Genomic DNA, 16,367 nt, shown 5'->3' on the forward strand with positions numbered 1-16,367 from the left:
GTACATCTTTTGAAAGTTGTAAAAATACGAATATAAATCATGAAATACAAAGAACACCCATAATTTACACACATAAAAGAAATTTATATGTGTATTTTCAACTCTCTCTCTCTCTCTCTCTCTCTCTCTCTCTCTCTCTCTCTGCTCAAGGCCTATTTAAGTGCCATGTTTATCCAGAACAGATAGGCTGAGAGAGAGAGAGAGAGAGAGAGAGAGAGAGAGAGAGAGAGAGAGAGAGAGAGAGAGAGAGAGAGAGAGAGAGAGAGAGAGAGATTGACACACTGACATTACAAGGCTATTTTTGTCTCCATTGAGTGAGAGAGAGAGAGAGAGAGAGGGAGATCTGAAAGGGTAATGAAAACTATGAATGGTGAGAGAGAGAGAGAGAGAGAGAGAGAGAGAGAGAGAGAGAGAGAGAGAGAGAGAGAGAGAGAGAGAGAGAGAGAGAGAGAGAGAGAGAGAGTCCTCTTAGCTTCACCACACCTGGGTATCTCACACCTTTCTCTTCCTTCCTTCCTTCCCCACTTCCAGATGCTTCTCTCTCTCTCTCTCTCTCTCTCTCTCTCTCTCTCTCTCTCTCTCTCTCTGCATAGATAATGACACAATACTTTTATAACCAAGATATCAGCTTACCAGCAACATCAACAACGCTACTACTACTACTTCTACTACTACTACTACTACTACTACTACAGCACTATCAGTTAGCATTATCGCCGCCACCAGTACTGTCACACTCGCACTCCCAGCAACACGGGCCGCCTCACGGGTTCCCTCAGCCTACACGTGCTGGCAAAGGCTCTATAGTTGGCTCGCTCCCTCAGGACCCCCATCCATCACTCCGCTATTCACGTCCTCCCCTCAGCGCCTCACGTGGCTTTGCCCTCACGCCGCCCCTGCCACCTGATGCCCCGTGACGCCCACACACACACACACGCCCACACACACACACACACACACACACACACAGTCACGTATTCAGAAACATTTTGCTCTCTCGCTCACCACGATTGTTTTCAAAGGCCACAGAGATGATAAGCAGGGTTCCCAAGTGTTTCTCCTGTTAATAATGCAGAAATCTGTCATTAGAACCGTGAAAATACCTATAAAACTCGTGTGATTTCTAGTGCCTTTTAAGTGTAGTGGAGTTGTACCGCTGAAGTGTTTTCAAATATGGTCCACACACACACACACACACACACACACATACGGCTCAGGAAGAATAACAGGTCAGGGGCAGTGAGGCAGTTGCGAGGTTACCCGCTCACCACCACTCAGCCTCAGCCTTATAAAGCTAGGCGGCAGGTGGCGGGGGGCGGCGCCCTGCCCCTCGTGCCACAGGCCGCAGGGTGGGCGGGTAGGATGTCGTGGCAAGACGGGGGTTCACTGTGGCGTGGGCAGTGCGGGTGTCGTCCTCCTGAGTGGAGAGGGGCGGCGGGTGTTCCTCCTGCCGGGGGGTGAGAGCGAGGTGTGACGCAACGCCGCCTGTGTGCCGCTACTTTCACTGCCCCGCCGCCGCCGCCTTCACCTCATGACCCGCACACCTGCCGCCCGTCACCACTCCAGGCAGAACCGCACCGCCCCTGTGCTGCTCAGGGAGGTGTGCTCGTGCTGCCCGCTCCGCCACACGCTACCCTCACTGTCTCTCACTACCTCATTACCTTCCCTCCACCTATCCCCTCTAGGCCTCCCCCACCGCCGTTCCGCCCTCCCCTCCTCCCACGCCAAGCTGTCACTCACGCCATCCCTGCGGTGTTGTGCAGGCCAGGGACACATGATTCACCAAGCTGTCCTGGGAATGCATGGGTATGTGTGATTCCCCTTCCCCGCCATCCTTGCAGCTCGGTGCGGCATATCATGTAGCCGCGCCTCTGGGGCTGGCGGGGCGTCCTTGTGACTGTCTGGTGAGGGAGACGGCATTACGTCATTTTGTATACATGTAAAAGTATGCCGGCTATCACTCACACACACACACACACACACACACACACACACACACACACACACACACACACATACAAACACACAAGAAGCCTCAGACTTCACGCGCAGCACATGGGAGGTTTAGTCAGGTAGGCGGCATACGCACGTACACACGCACGCCTGCACCTGTCCCCTTCGTGGCAGCAACACGCCCGCGGCAACCTTGTGTTCCCGCGTCCAGTCAGGGCCTTCGGGAGGCGCATCAAGGTCACTGGGTGAATGTGAGGCGGTGGTGGTGCTGGCGGTGCCCACCACACCCCCACCACATCATCACCATCACCACCACCACCACCACCACACTTCAAACATCTCCCCGCCATCCGCAGTACATCGCCCCGCCGTCCCCAGCTCGCCGGGCAACACGAAGCGCGATCGCGGCGATGACAGCGCGAATTAAGTTGCAGGATCGCGACGGCGATAATAATGAGCGCCGGGTCCACCACCACCACCACCATCACCACCGCCGCCGCCACCACGTGCCTGTCGCCGCGCACACAAGCACGAACTCACCAGGACTTCTTCGTGGGTATTCCTGTAGGAGTCGCCGCGAAGGACTTGTGCTGCGCCACGGAGTACCCGAAGTGTGAGCGTGGAGACCCAAGCTTCACCACAGGGATCCGCGGCTCCAGGTTGAAAGCACACACCGTGGCCAACCAGCAGCAGGCCAGCGCCACGCAGGCCGCACAACGCATCAAGACGGCCATGGCGCGCAGCACACCCAACCCTCACCACTGTCCACGACACACTGGCGGGCTAAATCAGTCAGTCACTCCACTCAGGCCGCCCGCCGCCCGCGACCCGTCAGTCAGCCAGTCAGTCAAGGAAGGGTAATGTTGCCAGCAGTCCACGGTGGCCACCAGTCACCAACAGTCAGTCAGTCAATCAAGGCGAAGGAAGGGCGGTGTTACCAGCAGCGCACAGTCACCATCAGTCAGTCAGTCAGTCAATCAGTCAAGGCGAAGGAAAGTCAGTGTTGCCAGCGATCCTCAGTCACCACCAGTCATCGCCAGTCAGCACCAGTTCTCGGAAGGCTGTTCTCATGCTGGCAAGAAACACCAACGACTGCACTTGCTTGTGACGAGGAAAACAATTGAGGAAGCATCTCCGGTTTCCACTTTGCTACCGAGGCTCGTCCACGCAATTCTCTCTTCATCAGTTTGCATTAATTTGCCCATCACTGCTTGCCGCGCCGCCTCGCTGCCTCGCCTACTCGCTGACAGCCGCGCGGAGCAAGTCGTCTGGCCGAGTGCTTGCTTAGTGACGCGGCGCTAAAATAATAGTCTGGCGTGGCCTTGACCTCCCGTGAGTGTTCACTGGTGGCGGGAATCACTGACCTGGCCGGAGAGAGAGAGAGAGAGAGAGAGAGAGAGAGAGAGAGAGAGAGAGAGAGAGAGAGATTGTTTATGCAGTTGTAATATTACGAGATTTGAGTCAAGTTTGTGTCTTCCTCGCGTCCATATTTAGTCCCCAGACGAGGGATGCGCCCCGCCGCGGCCTTCACTCGACCAGTCACCACATCGCCGCACACCAGAGGGTTACTCAACACTCTAAGCATCTCCTTTAGCTTGTTTTGTTTTTAGTTTATATTTATTGTTGCTGTTTTCGTTTATTTGTTTAGTTAGTCAGTCAGTTTGTTAATTTGTTTGTTATCGTTATTTATTCATTAGTTATTTAGTTATATAGTTTGTCAGCTAGTTAGTTGTTGTCTGTTATTATTTATGCATTTACCTATTTAATTTTATTTCGTTTATTTTCATTTTCATTATTAATTAATTTTATTTTACTTATCTACTTATTCATTTATATAGTTATAGATCTACTTATTTATCCATTCACTTACTTTTTTTTTATTTATTTTACTGATTTATTCATATTACTTTTTTATCATTTTTATTTTTATTTGAACAAAAAAACCCACTGAAGGTGAAGTAAAGGCCCGCTGAAGTAGATAACTTTTTTCTGACTTATAGTAAAATTTTTCCTTACTCTCTTCGTCCTGTCTAGTATTTTTACCAGTAAGGCGGAAAAAAAAAAATAAATAAAACCTGTACATCAAACCCTCGATTCCAGTCATGAACGCTTTAATTCCTCTTAACTTTCCTGCAAACCGGAAAATTAAATAAAACTCTTGCTTATCACTATGCTTATCACTCTTGCTTATCACTAGTATGTTAGTCCTTCTGTTAATCGAGTTGACGTTCTTCTGGCGATGACTTTAATTCTAGTGAAGTTTGACGTCAGAAAGGAAAAAAAATATCTCTAGAGGAATTATTTGAGGATTGGGGATAAATATGACAGTGGTAACTTAATCGTGTTGTTTTTAAAATGTTGTCTGTGCTGAGAGAGAGAGAGAGAGAGAGAGAGAGAGAGAGAGAGAGAGAGAGAGAGAGAGAGAGAGAGAGAGAGAGAGAGAGAGATGTGGAGGAACTCTATTATGAGACAGCTCACCAGCCTATATATTAATTTCCATTCGATTAAATAAGCATGACATTACTTCTTGAATAAACTGCACACATACACACACACACACACACACACACACACACACACACACACTCTGAAGATCCAAAAACACAGAATTACAAGAAGTGTCTTGAAACCTGCCTTCTGGAAGAGTTTAGTAATAAGAAGGAGGGAATACAAAAAACAGGCAGGGAGTTCCAGAGTTCACCAATAAAAGGGATGAATAACTGGGAATAGTGATTAATTCTTGCATTAGGGATGTGGACAGAATAAGGGTGAGAGAAAGTATAAATCCTTGTACAGTACAGGGGAGGGGAGACATGCAGTTAGCAAGATCAGAAGAGCAGTTAGCGTGAAAGTAGTGATAGAAGACTGCAAGAGATGCGATAATGCGGCGCAGAGAGAGAGGCTGAAGACAGTCAGAAGGGAGTGTTGATGAGACGCTGCCTGTGTGAAGCGTGCACGAAAGATGTGTTGCGTATCATAGTGTGAGTCGAACCTTTAACTCAGGAATCACGCATTCCAGATACCACGATCAAACATTTTTTCTTACATTCCTCCCTTCAAATGTGAACAGCTCGCCTGATTTAACGAGTAAGGATACACTTTCTGAATGACTGTACACACTTATCAGGGTCCAGACGAGAATAAGGCTGACCTTTCCGCCACTCGCTTCACACACTTCCTCCGGGAAACTTCATCTCTCGTGACTCCTCTCATCTGTCTTCTCTTCAGATTATTTTCCACCCACTGCAGCCACTCGGTAACTCTACACGGACATTTCTAAAACTTTATAGCTCCCTTACTCTTCTAAATGGAGTTTTTCGGAATTTGCAGCAGTTGTTTTTACTTAGCGTTATTTATTATCGTACTTGATTTACTGTGATTAACTTACGAGTACATCTTTTTTTTTTCAACGAAGTTCTATCTTGTAGGGAATATTGAACTTATTATTCTTTTCTCTTCTTTCTTTTATTCACTCTAGTTCCTCTTGATAACACAGAAAATATGTAAATAGGTTATATAAATTAATGTACAGAAAAAAAAAAACTTCATGTTTTCTGTCCGTTTTCAAGGAAGATTAAACAAATACCAAGTTATACAACCAACACACACACACACACACACACACACACACACACACAGACGACGCAATACTGCAATACTGGACGCACACAAACACAGGGCATACGCACACAACCACAATACAGGACACACACACACACACACACACACACACACACACACACACAGCTGGCAGTAACTGTAGCCTTTAGTACTGAGAGGATCTGTGCGTCACTAAGACAGCCTCAAATACTCACAGCAAGTCTCTGTCACGGAGAAACAATAAAGTACTGAGTTACTCCGCCCACCTCAGCCTTCCATCTCTAGGCACTCGTAACTCTGTGGTACTGTTGCTATTATTGCCACTGTTGCTATTGCTGCTACTGTTCCTGTTGCTGCTTCCTTTGTCTATTATGTAAGAGGGGCACTGACCAAGGGCAACAAGGAGCGAAAAAAAGCCCACTCAGGTGCCACTCCCAAAAGAAAGATCAAAAGTAACATAAAAATAGCAGGATAAGTGTCTTAAAAGCTCCTTCTCGAAAGAATTCAAGTCACAAGAAGGAGGAAATACAGAAGCATGAAGAGAATTCCAGAGATTATCGGAAAAGGGATGAATGATTGAGAATACTGGTTAACTCTTGCATTAGGGAGGTGGACAGAATATAGATCAGCTGTTACTGTTGTTGTTGCTATTACTACTACTGTTTTACTATTACTAATACTACTTTCAATACTCGTAACCACGTCTTCTGTTACTCTTCCTATTACTACTACTACTACTACTACTACTACTACTACTACTACTACTACTACTACAACTACTACTGCTGCTACTACTACTACTACTACTACTGCCACCACTACTACTACTCTTGATGGTGAGGTTGCTCCTTAAAGGTAAAGCACTTTATGAAATCGTTACAGAGATACTGGTAGAAGTTCTAAAGGTGGCAGCAAAAGTAATGGTACAAGTAGTATAGTAGTAGTAGTAGTAGTAATAGTAGTAGTAGTAGCCCCCCCACAGACACACACATGGATAAGAGATGATGAGATGATGTTGATACCAGTAGCAGTATCATAATCATCATCATCATCACCACCACCACTGCCAGTAGTAGTAGTAGCAGTAGTAGTAGTAGTAGTAGTAGTAGTAGTAGTAGTAGTAGTAGTAGTAGTAGTAGTAATAGTAATAGTAATAGTAGTAGTAGTAGTAGTAGTAGTAGTAGTAGTAGTAGCAGTAGTAGTAGTAGTTGCAGTAGTAGCAGTAGAAGTTATCGTTGATGTACGCATGTAACAGCACAACTAACACCACCGCCACCACAACCAGCACCACCAGTAGTAACAGCAGCAATAACAGTAGTAATAACAACAACAAGAACACCACCACCACCACCATTACCACCTCCACCACCACCACCACCACCACATACCAGAAGACGTGGCTTTATTACAACAGCTGTAGTGTGAATGGAGTATTTAGCCCTTGACGTCACGAAGGAGGGAGGGAGGGAGGGTGTCAGGGGTGCCAGCGGTGCCAGTCATTCTATGCGGTGGCAGTGGTCGGCGCGGCAGGAACAGAACACCTCGGGGGCCGGAGAGCGAGGGCGGATCTCTCTTTCACGCTCATTTCCCTTAACGAGTCAATTTGTCAACACCGCGGGGAAAGAGTTGTTGTTGAACTGGACTAGCGCCTGTACATTCTTTTTCACTCTAAATCTAAAGTAACTGAAGTAGAAATTAAGAACGACTGATGTTTAATTTTGAAATATCTGAATTTCAATTTATAACATCTGAATTTAAATTAGAAACATGACAACTTCAGTTTTAAAACAAATGAGGTTCAATTCAAAACACGTGAGCTTAATTTCAAAACAGAGGACCCAATGAAAAACAAGAAACACATCCATGATAACCCAATGAAAAAAAAAAAAAAACACCCACGAGAACACAGTGAAAAATGAGAAACACACATATGAGAACCCAATGAAAAACAAAAAGACACCCACGAGAACCCAATGAAAAAAGAAACACCCATGAAAAAAGAAACACCCATGAAAACACAATTAAAAACAAGAAACACACCAATGATAACCCAATGAAAAAAGAGAAACACCCACGAGAACCCAATGATAAAGGAGAAACACACCAATGATAACCCAATGAAAAACAAATAAAATAAAACACACATGACGACCCAATTCATCAACCGTGTGGCCTTTGAAACCAGTCCTGACGAGAGAGCAAAGTCGAGGTCGTGAGGTGGCAACACGTGACCTGCCTCAGCTCACGCTATATTGACACTGAACACAAGACGCGTCGATCTGTAAACTTGTCAGGAGAGCGAGGGTCCAATAGCTTTCTCAATCGGCGCCGTGCTTGGATTTAACAGACAGCGGTAATTCATGTCAGGAAAACGAACGACCTTTGCCCTCCTTGCCTCTCGCTGTCACTGGTGGTGGAGGCAGATGGCGACTCTCCGTGAATCTGTTACACATTTCACTGCGATCACTGATGGTTTTCGAAATGACGCTTTTCTGTTCATCTCAGTAACCCTTGATGATTTACCGGAGCAAAAACTAAACTACTGGCACTGAAAATCTTATATTACTCCACTCTTCCTTCTAGTGTTGGGTAATGAACTGGTCTCCTTCGTCTCCTCATCTCCTTATCAATCTTTCCCGTCCCTTGACGATTCAACGGAGCAAAAACAAAACTGGAAGCACTGGCAACCTTGCAATACTCCACCATTCCCTCTAGTATTGGGTATTCCACTCGTCTCCTAGTCTCCTCATCCCCTCGTTAGCCTTTCCTGTCTCTTCACAATTCAAAGAGGCATAAAAAAAAAAAAAAAAAATCGAGGCACTGAAAACCTTGCATTACTCCACTACTAGTACTGGACATTCTTCTGGTCTCTCCCTCATCTCCTCATCCCCCTCGTCAGCCACTCCCGTTCCTTGACGATTAAACGGAAGAAAAAAATAAAAATAAAACTAGGGTCACTGAAACTCTTGCACTTCTAGTATATTCAACTGACCTCCCTCTTCTCGTCTCCTCGTACCCCTCGTCAGCCTCTCCCGCCCATGGGTGACCCGCACTGCATAGAAATAGTAGTATCAGCAGCAAAGTAAACCTCCAGTAGCGTCTTCCAGTTGCCATTCCACGTACCTGACCTCGCCTGCTCCCGTGGAAAGGGCAGACGATCCGAGTGACACAGAGTTCGTGAAGGTGACGGTGCGCACTGAACGGCGAGTGAGTGATGGGTGACTGTGACGCTTCTGAATTACGTAACAGCATTCCGTCGAGGCTTAAAGGATGAATATGAATGATGGTACTGATTCTAGTGTTTGATTCTCTTTTAGGGCTGGTGTCTTCAGTGGGTCTTTCTTTTTCTTTTTCTTTTCTTTTTAATGTATTTTGTGTTGCTCTTGGTCAGAACGCGTCTTGCATATATGTAAGAAAGAAGGGAAGGATATTGACAGACTTGTTTATCTGCTAAGTTGGGAAGAAGCCACGGCAGTTAAAGGGTTAATGTAAAGGTAGAAGATCCAATACAGGCTTGAAGAAGAAAAATATAATCAATAATATAAAGAAATAAGCAAGTAAATAAATGAATACATGAATAAAGTAAAATTAAATAATAAAATAAAATACCAACAGAATAGAATCATACAAAACGAAAATAAATAAAACAAATGAATAAATAAATACAAAAATGCTTCCTAACATGATTTTCCAGCTGATCTTTATAACTGTCTCTCCAACCCACACAAGAGACTTCCACAGTATAACAATATACATCCAGTCTTATAACAACCATATATACACTTTCTTTTTTCACACTACCAACACACAAAAACAACAACAACAACAACAGCAACAACAATAATAATAATAATAATAATAATAATAATAATAATAATAATAATAAATAAATAAATAAATAAATAAATAAATAAACAAACTGACCTTTTCTCTTATTTCTCATTTATATTTTTGGGGAACAACATTCCAACCGGACATATTATTATTATTATTATTATTATTATTATTATTATTATTATTATTATTATTATTATTATTATTATTTTCATCTCTTTTCAAGTCTCCCTAATACATAAAAAGAAGATAACAATTAATTAATTTTGCTCTCTAATCTTTAATCTCTCTAATCTGTCTTTACGTATTTTCATTTAAATTTCTCATAATCGTACACAGATAACTGAGAGAGAGAGAGAGAGAGAGAGAGAGAGAGAGAGAGAGAGAGAGAGAGAGAGAGAGAGAGAGAGAGTGTGTGTGTGTGTGTGTGTACCTATATGTCTCCAAGCCGGCCCATAAACAGAGGCGTCCCGCAGGATCACGTTTTATCACCCATTCTCTTCCCGTGCTCCCCTTTCAGCTCGCCTCTCGCCGCACCTTATCTTGCCACATTTATGACTCTACTCCACGCCTCGTTAATATGACACACGGCCACTCACACGCCTCGTAATGCTGAGTGACAGACAAACACTCCTCCTATGGCCCATTGTCTTTCCCCCAAACAAGGTACTGAGGATAATTACATAAGTTACCGTTACAAATCCCATCAGTTCCGTTTTCTTTAAGTTAGTGCAGAAGATGGATTCCGACTGTCTTTGCGTTTTGAGGGTCGTGAAATATTTAGGAAGGACTGAAGGAGTGCATTCAGAACACAAGATAATAAAGGAAGCTGCAAGAAGCCATCAGGCCTACACGTGGTAGTCCCTGTACGATACATGACTATTTCCACTATTATCCCCATCCATAAATGTATCTAACCTTCTAAAGCTCCCTAATGACTCAGCACTAATAACCTGATTACTGAGTCCATTCCTTGCATCTACCACTCTATTCTAGAACATATTTCTTCCTATCTCTTTTTTTTAAGTGTAGCTTTTTTCAATCCTAATTACAAATCCTGAGAATTTTGCTTAAATCATGTTTATTACATCCCTTAGACCACTTAAAGCCCTCTATCAGGTCCCCCTCTTAACCTTCATCTCTATAAGGAACGTAAATTTAACAACTTCGGTCTCCTATCCGAAGGAATACCCCTCTTCTACTGTATCCTTTTAGTTATTCTCTTTTGTACTGTTTCTAATAGACCTAATATGCTTTCCTGTAATATGAGGACCAGGACTGCCCAGCATAATTTGAATGTAGCGAGAGTTATATATATATATATATATATATATATATATATATATATATATATATATATATATATATATATATATATATATATAGAGAGAGAGAGAGAGAGAGAGAGAGAGAGAGAGAGAGAGAGAGAGAGAGAGAGAGAGAGAGAGAGAGAGAGAGAGAGAGATCTATAAATTCTAAACTTATTGGTTCTCTCTCTCTCTCTCTCTCTCTCTCTCTCTCTCTCTCTCTCTCTCTCTCTCTCTCTCTCTCTCTCTCTCGCTAATCAGCCACACAATTAATGATACTAACTATATTAGTGAAATGTTTAGCGAGGATTGAAGGAATCTGTTAATGACAAGAACTTTACTGATCTTGTTTTTTGTGACTTTTACGAGAAGAATTCACGGTCATTAGAAAAAAAAGAAAACACTGGTGGAAACACACACACACACACACACACACACACACACACACACACACGAATATCCTTCCACTACACTTCATTCTTCCCCACTTCCTTTTTCTTTTTGCCTCTCTTATTTCTAACACTATCAGCTTTTATGAAACACACACACACACACACACACACACACACACACACACACACACACACACACACACACACACACACACACACACACACACACACACACACGGGTCAGGGGGGGCACAGGGTTGGGTCACACTGTCGAGGCCGGGGCGTGTAAGGCGATAAGGGTTGATCACGTTGCGAGGACTCAGCGTGTATGGACGGTGACAACAAGGGGAGCTGTGTGAGGGGCGAGGTGGTGGCCTGGACGCCCCCACCAGACCCCAGCACCACAAGTCACTGGTCACCACTAGTCTTGCACCACACTGTACACTAACTGACTGATTGGAAGGCTGACTGGCTGACTGATTGGCAGACTGGCTGGGTGATTGACTTGGTTGACAGACAGACTGACTGACTGACTGACTGACTGGCTGACTGACTGACTGGCCGATTGACTGGCTGACTGGCTAGCTGACTGATTGGCTGACTGGCTGAATGGCTGGCTGGCTGGCTGACTGACTGCTCCCGATGGTTCTGTGAGGCTGGCTGGCTGCCGTTTGCTGTTGTCCTGGTGTGTCACTGTGTACAGCCAAGCACCGCCCCTGGGAGTCCTACTGTTGTGTCATGAACAGTCCAAGAGCGAAGATTTGTCTCGAGGAAGAGGTCACGAAGCTTAGTGACACTGCCGGGCACGAGATTTTCCCTCGAGGACGAAGCAAGAAGCGATGATTTTCGAGAGGACGAGGATTTGCGAGGACAGAACCACTACCTATGTAAGTTCAATAAAAAGAACAATGAATTCATTCACAAGCTGACTCAACAATTAGATTAAGATTGTTTTTAGAATACACAAATAACATTTTACTTAATCTGGGGGGAAACACTATTTTACATTTCATTAGTTTAGTGGCCCATTAATTCTTTATGAGAGAGCACTCACCAAACAGCAGTAGCGTCACAGAAAACGGAAAATAAGGGGGAAGCTTTAATATATGATGTTTTATGTAGGAAATGTTAGAGTAGCCAGTATTCATGAGGCGGTCTTAGCGAGTCTTAGCTATGAAAAGTGTCACAGCTTTGGCAAAATGGCGCATTCTTCTCATAAACTGTACATGTCTGTCATAAATCCGCGCGGGACGCCAAGATTGTGCTCACCCTCTCTTGGCAGCTTATGGCAGACGCTCTTACAGCCAAGATGGCAAGCCCCACAATATTTACTGCTTTGAAATTATTTACCCATAAAAGACGTATTGAATGGACTTAGTGAACAGAATTCATCAGAAGACATCGTTTAGATCGTGCAAGTCTTCTCTTTGTCACCGATTACAGAGAGACACAGAGTCACCCTTACAGAGAGACACAGAAAGGAGGAAGGTGAAGGTGATCATAGCACTTACACATCTTGCTGCTAGGAAAAGGTGCTGGGAGAATGCAGCTGTGCAGTAGTGATGGATCACTGCCACCAAACCATCGTGTTTGCTTTATATATATATATATATATATATATATATATATATATATATATATATATATATATATATATATATATATATATATATATATATATATATATATATATATATAGGAAGGACACTGGCCAAGGGCAACAAAAATCCAATAAAAAAAATATGCCCACTGAAATGCCAGTCCCATAAAAGGGTCAAAGCAGTGGTCAAAAATTGATGAATAAGCGTCTTGAAACCTCCCTCTTGAAGGAATTCAAGTCATAGGAAGGTGGAAATACAGAAGCAGGCAGGGAGTTCCAGAGTTTACCAGAGAAAGGGATGAATGATTGAGAATACTGGTTAACTCTTGCGTTAGAGAGGTGGACAGAATAGGGGTGAGAGAAAGAAGAAAGTCTTGTGCAGCGAGGCCGCGGAAGGAGGGAAGGCATGCAGTTAGCAAGATCAGAAGAGCAGTTAGCATGAAAATAGCGGTAGAAGACAGCTAGATATGCAACATTGCGGCGGTGAGAGAGAGGCTGAAGACAGTCAGTTAGAGGAGAGGAGTTGATGAGACGAAAAGCTTTTGATTCCACCCTGTCTAGAAGAGCAGTATGAGTGGAACCTTCCAGACATGTGAAGCATACTCCATACATGGACGGATAAGGCCCTTGTACAGAGTTAGCAGCTGGGTGGGTGAGAAAAACTGGCGGAGACGTCTCAGAACACCTAACTTCATAGAAGCTGTTTTAGCTAGAGATGAGATGTGAAGTTTCCAGTTCAGATTATAAGTAAAGGACAGACCGAGGATGTTCAGTATAGAAGAGGGGGACAGTTCAGTGTCATTGAAGATGACGGGATAGTTATCTGGAAGGTTGTGTCGAGTTGATAGATGGAGGAATTGAGTTTTTGAGGCATTGAACAATACCAAGTTTGCTCTGCCTCAATCAGAAATTTTAGAAAGATCAGAAGTCAAGCGTTCTGTGGCTTCCCTGCGTGATATTTTTACCTCTTGAAGGTTTGGACGTCTATGAAAAGACGTGGAAAAGTGCAGGGTGGTATCATCAGCATAAGAGTGGAACTGGACCACATTTACCGTATTTCAAAGATCGGATTGCTATCTTACTCACTGTGTCTCTTCTCCCAATACATAGAAACGAAAGAAATATTAATAAAAGCTATAAATTTGTGTAAACAGCAGCTTTTGTTTCGTCTTTTTAGTATTTGAAATTAAGCACTACACATAAAAGACGGTTATGATAGACGGTTTCGCTGAAGTCATAACTTATGACATACGACTTACGATAGACGTTCTAGATTATGATATGCATCTGCCACAGCTGTGACACAAGTCATAACTTTATGAAGAATACGGCAGGTTCCGTGCCGCTGCCAGTGCTTTAGATTAGTTGCCCATACAAAGATTTGTTTTCTTTGGTTTGAACTGAGCGTCGCTTTGAGGGGGAAACTAAAGAGATACAATAAGCCGTTAGATTTGGTAGTGGAATGTGCCTATCTTGATTGTGGAAAGGTTATTGACACATCAGACCAGTTTTAAGTTCTGTCAAACAATTGTTTATTTCATGGTTGGAAGCAGCTGGAACAGTTAAGGTAAGGATCAATTTTTCATCAACCTTTCTTTCTGGGCGTGACACACACACACACACACACACACACACACACACACACACACACACACACACACACACACACACACACAATCTTTCCACAATTAACATAGCCTACCTTTTCTTCTCCATAGCCCCATTTCGCCGCCAAGTCTAGCAGATTATTACATCTCTTTAGTGTCTCCCTGAAGCCAAGCCGAGTTCAAACCAAAGAAAACAAGTCCGTGGAGGGGCAACTAATCTAAAACAGAGGCCGCATCGTCATAGTACAGAACACGCACACAAACCCACACACGGGGGAACAAACTGCCGTGTTCTCATTTTTAAATCCCTTTAATATAGTAAATATACTTCAATCCTCTCTGTGGCGTAAATGAATAGTATTACAGTGGTACAGTGCGGGATGTACAGCAATAAACCATTCATATTTTCGAGTTAAGCATTTTACACTAAACAGGCCAATGACTCTGAAGAAGCCTATTTCGAGGAGAGAAGAGAGACAATGATAACGACGACGACGATGAAGAGGAAGAAAGAGCAGTATCACGAAGGAACGTACCAGAAGTGATGGATGGAAGGGAAGGAAGGGGATGCCATGGTGAGGGCGTAACAGGGAATCGGGAAAACATTACTACTTAAATTAATCTTGGTAAGTGAGATTAGCAAGTATCTGCGTGCCTGGAGGGGCGGCCGGCACCTTCGCAAGCCTTTCAGTTTTCAGAGTCTCGGCCGCCAGCACCATAATCATTACCACGAGAACGCCCCTTCACCAGCCCGCCACACCACGAGGCCGCCGCGCTTCATTCGATAAAATGAAGGTTGATTACACGCCCAACCGCCTCAAGCTGTTTTATATGAAGCTCTGTGTAGACAAAAGATTCCGCTTACGGTAATCTTACGAGTGAGACCAAAGAGAAGCAGAGTTAGTCCAGCGTAATTTACCTCATACAGACAAGGTAAACGGTCGCGGAATGTTCTCCTGCCCCATATCGTTATCTCGGCCTGGGGCGCAACGCAGCTCAATCTTTCGCCGCACCAACGCCTCTCACGTGAAGGGACTGAAGGATGTCTCGCCTGATGAACTTAGCGATGGTTCTGTGGCACCGCGATGATTGTTCATTGAGCGCTTTGTTGAGATAAACAGACTTTTTTCAGTAATGGTTATTTGTAATATTCGAATTTATGTAGTACGTGCGCTCTCTCTCTCTCTCTCTCTCTCTCTCTCTCTCTCTCTCTCTCTCTCTCTCTCTCTCTCTCTCTCTCTGCTTTTCAGATTCCTAGTAGCAATAATCTGGATATTCAACAGTTACATGTACTATATACCTTCCCTTATCTCCTGTGAAACAATCGTAAACAAGATCAGGACGTAAACGAAGTCACATTATAATTGGTTTAGCTTAAGAAACCCGTCAAGTGTAAGGCTTCTAATACACTCAATCCACGGAATGCAGAAAGAAAGGAAGAAGAAAAACTCACTAGGAATTACGTTTTTTGCATCTCCAACGAATTTATTTTTCATCCCAGTGTGTAGCCATTACTTTTATGTTCATTACTGACACGCAAACCGTCAACATTCTCCCTGTCTGTCCCTCCCTCTCTCCCTCTTCAGCACTCACACCCTCTGGACTCCCTGAGCGACCCACCGAACCTTGACTACTGATAGCACTGGTGTAAAAGGCGTCTCGTTCCCATCCCTCTCTTTGCACCTTTTCTACGCAAGCTGCTTCACCTCCTCTCCGCTGAGCCTCAGTCGCCGCCCTTGTGCTTCGTTCTTTAGGAGTGTCCACGCTAACCTGATTACGTTCGGTACGAAGAAAGTTTTATTAATTAAGGAAGTATCTGCAATGTCTTGTCCTGAGAGAGAGAGAGAGAGAGAGAGAGAGAGAGAGAGAGAGAGAGAGAGAGAGAGAGAGTATCTTATGCACGCACTCTTGTTACGCTACGCAGAACGCCTGCATAAAACAGTATATTTCAGGTTGTTCTGTGTGTATGTTATTCAAATGTAAAGTGTTGCGTGCCTAAACTCTTCTCCCTTGTTTCCTGCGGAAGGAACGCGCGGAGGGAGAGGAAGGAAAAGAGAAGGAAGAGGGGAGGTGT

The 16,367-nt window shown here is 44.1% G+C and overlaps 1 long non-coding RNA gene across 1 annotated transcript in view; it reads right to left on the reverse strand.

Annotated features, from left to right (window-relative positions):
- Positions 1 to 11,292: 11,292 nt before the first annotated feature.
- The window catches only part of LOC135111850 (uncharacterized), a 98,939-nt gene continuing 93,864 nt past the window's right edge, over positions 11,293 to 16,367 (reverse strand). Inside the window, exon 4 of the long non-coding RNA XR_010273921.1 lies at positions 11,293 to 11,969. This is a non-coding gene — a long non-coding RNA (uncharacterized LOC135111850). The remainder of the gene's footprint in view (positions 11,970 to 16,367) is intronic.

The sequence above is a fragment of the Scylla paramamosain genome, chromosome 22 (genome assembly GCF_035594125.1).
Source record: "Scylla paramamosain isolate STU-SP2022 chromosome 22, ASM3559412v1, whole genome shotgun sequence".
NCBI lineage: Eukaryota > Metazoa > Arthropoda > Malacostraca > Decapoda > Portunidae > Scylla > Scylla paramamosain.